The sequence below is a fragment of the Vicugna pacos genome, chromosome 35 (assembly GCF_048564905.1).
Source record: "Vicugna pacos chromosome 35, VicPac4, whole genome shotgun sequence".
NCBI classification, from domain to species: Eukaryota; Metazoa; Chordata; class Mammalia; order Artiodactyla; family Camelidae; genus Vicugna; species Vicugna pacos.
This window is the reverse complement of record NC_133021.1, coordinates 33,383,688-33,387,095: the sequence shown is the minus strand read 5'-3', so window position 1 is coordinate 33,387,095 and position 3,408 is coordinate 33,383,688. Positions and strand designations below refer to the sequence as shown.

At 57.0% G+C, this 3,408-nt stretch overlaps 1 long non-coding RNA gene across 1 annotated transcript; it reads left to right on the top strand.

Moving 5' to 3' along the window:
* The first annotated feature begins 747 nt into the window (after window positions 1-747).
* On the top strand, window positions 748-2,038 carry LOC140691598 (uncharacterized). The gene is made up of 3 exons (XR_012067353.1): window positions 748-837; window positions 1,248-1,506; window positions 1,718-2,038. It is a non-coding gene; the product is annotated as an uncharacterized lncRNA (long non-coding RNA).
* The last annotated feature ends 1,370 nt before the right edge of the window (window positions 2,039-3,408 follow it).

Here is a 3,408-nt window from a genome sequence, read left to right as displayed (position 1 = left end):
TTCTGTGTGTGTGTGTGTTTGTGTAGACTTTGTTTTCACACCAAGTATGTATTACTTTGTAATTGGCAAGAACGGTAAAGGCATTTGAGTTGCGAAAAAAATCTGTAATCTGGGTTTTTAAAATTGTTAACACGCAATTGATGTGGGTTTTGTGGTGAGGAAAAATGAGCAGTATCCTTGTTTTCGTAGAGTCACAGTCGAGTCTGAGGCAGGGAGCTGGGCTGCACGGGGTGGGGGTGGGGGGCCCAGACATCTGAGCCCAGGGCGGTGGCGCTGCGGGGATGAGGCGCGAGGACGAAAGGAGGGGGCCCGGAGGCCAGGCCGGGAACTCAGGGCCGCTTCCGAGGCGCGGGCGTTGGGAGAAGATGCCGGGAGGGCTGCGGCCCGAACAGATTCCGCCTGGGCGGATGGGGGTCTGACGCGGCCCTGAGACTCTCAGATGAGATGTCTTCCACCGTCTGAAGCTCAGAGCTTTGGTCATTGTGAACAGACAATCGGGACCCCTTGGGGAGGGGGAGGGGGACAGTCCCGGGGAGGCCGAGGAGGGGAGAACGGGCTCCGGAGAGAGCCTGAGAGGTGTCTCCGGGTACGAGGGATGACACAGCTGAAGGAGAATGTCACATGTCACAGCTGGAACCAGGGCCGGGGGAGGGGGCTGGGCCGGGCTGGGCAGGAGGAGCCGCCGCGGTGTCCCTGGGGGACCTGCGGGGGGCACACTGCGTGGGGCCCTGGGGGTGGGTGGGGCTGCTCTCCGCAGAGGTGGGATGAGAGAGGAGACCGAGCAAAGGAGCTGTCTTCCTTCCTAAACCGGGAGAGCCCTCCCCGGAGTCAGATCTGGTAAAGATGTCCCCGCGCGAAGCGGTCGTGAAAGCAGGGCCAGGAGGGGGGCGTCGGCGCCGTGCTCCGCGCAGGAGGCGGCAGAAGGCCGCGGTCCCCAGCCAGGCTCCCGCGGCCGAGGCCCTGCTCCGTGGCCCGGCCTCCTCACCAGGGCGCGAGGCGCTGCACCCAGGGGCCCCCCCGCATCACGCTTCCGGACACCACACTTTCCCGCTCCGGGTGGAGCGCGGGGGGCGCCAACCACAGGCGCGGAACCGAGGCGCATCGCCCCAGGTCTCGGAAACAGCGCGTGCGGGACGCACACTGCGCGCACGCACACACTGCCCCAAACCTTTTCCCCAGAGCTGCTGTCTTGGGAAGGTCCTGACTTGGGAGCACACATGTCGCCGTGTTCTCTTTCTGTTGCACAGACACTGCCTGAACTGCTACTGAATACAGAGACTGTGGAGGGACATGGGGACACAAAGCAACCCGGGTTCCAGGACTCCGTCAGCCCCAAAGCCTGTGCCTTCGGGAAGACCAGGTGCCTGAAAACCAGCCCTGTCTCCACCCTCGGGGCAGCGCTCAGAACTGGGACACGTCATGCTGCAGACATGGCACGCAGACTGAGGACGGGGACAACGGCGCTCGGAGCTTCCGAAGGAAACCTTTATCCAGAGGAGAATCAAGGTAGAACCCAGCTACAGACAAGAAGTTTCCAATCTACGCTGAGAACAGACAACACGGCGGTTTATTTCCCTCTCATGCTGGAGGGACCCACACTCCCCTCCCTCATGGCCCAAAGGGCTTGTTAAGTAGCACCTTCTAGAGGCTGGACCACCCCAAGAGTTTCTGGCTCAGGAGGTTTGGGGTGGGACCAGAGCATCTCCATTTCTGACAGGTCACCTTGCTGAAGCTGCTTGTCCAGGGAACGCTACCTGGAGAACCATGAGCCCATGGCGTTTCCTCCTTTGCAAGGCTGCCGGCTGCTTCTCCATCATCCCAGGTACTGAGTGGAGCAGGGGCCTTGGGCGTAGCTGCGGGGAAGAATGCATTTGATCAACAGCCGGCGGTGGTCTCCCAGGACAGCCGTAGCACCCACAGACGCCAAAGCCAAGGGAGCTCGTCTCCCAGAAGCAGAGGCCTGCGACCCACAGCCTGGGGGCCGGGCACTACCCACCTTGCTCTTGTAAGCAAAGAAATAAAGTTTTATTGGAGCATATCTGCACTCACTCATTTCCTTGCTGTCTACACTGCTTTTACATCACAGGGCGGAGTGGAGTAGCTACAGCCCATGAAACTGGAAATGTTTACTTAAGGAAAACATCAGCGTCTGCTCCGTGCTGCCGGGTGCCTGACGGAGGCGTGTCCTCTGCAGACCCCGGGCCTGCTGCATCTTTTGTCCCCACGGTTTGTGTATTTCTGATCACCACCATCTCGTTCTGATGACGTTTCAGTGAGAGAAACTGCCCTCCGAGTTTAGTTTGACATTAGTTAGGAAGTGTAGGGCTTTGCTGCTTATTGGCATTCGAGGTTGAAAGGTGGCTGTTTTGAAAAATTGTAACTATTTTAAAAGATTTAGAAAAGAAACTGTCGATAGAGATTCATTTTTACTGTGATGGCTGCTTTCCTGTCGTAGACCATTCCTCGTGGCCTTCACTGTGAGTACACGGAGTTCCCCTCACACTCCTGTTCACGCAGACCTAGGCCTGATTGTAAGCCCTGAAGGCCTCACCCTTTAATTCTGTAGATTGGACAAAGGCGGTGACCGTCGTGCAGGTAAAAGCTACTTACGGGCTTTGGATAGAATTTACAATAAAACCAAGATACACAGTTGTCTCTCATTATCCAAAGGGGCTTGGTTCCAGGGCCCTTCACAGAAAGCAAAATCTACAGATGCTCAAGTTTCTTCCCTAAAACGGGATAGTGTGTGCATGTAACCTGCCCGCATCCTCCTGAATGCTGAACAACACCCCCACACTGACAATACCTGACACGATGGAAATGCTGTGGAAACAGCTGTCAGCGCGCGGCAAATTCAAGGTTTGCTTTTTGGAAATCTCTGATGCTTTTCTTGCACATTTTGCACCTGCAGTCGGCTGAATCTGTGGGTGCAGGACCCTCAGAAATGGTGGGCCGACTGTGTTTCTGTCCTCATGACCAGTTCCGAGGGTGAAGCGCGGTTTCTCTAGCCTCCCAGGAGTCCAGGAGTTCCTTTCTTGGAGGACACTTGGGAGCGCTCAGCTGAGCGGCCTGTGGTGCCTTAAGTTCTGCCAGGCGTCCCTCCCAGGCAGTCCCGCCAGTGGAAGTACGTGTGCAATGCGGAGTGTGCGAAGCCGTGTGAGGGGAGTGCAGGGGTACCAGCGGGGGTACAGGAAGGAGCTCTACGCCTGATGGTGGGGTTTCATGTTCTTATTTTGTTTTGTTTATGCTGACTTCACCTTCCTGCCGCTGAGCACAGGTCCGCACGTTACGAGGCGGCTGTCATCGTGAAACTTGCATCTGCTTGTCACACTGCGAGTTCTGACCTGTTTCCTATTAGCCCCATGGAGAGTCCACTCGGTGGATCTCAGGGCTTTGCCCAGAAATAAC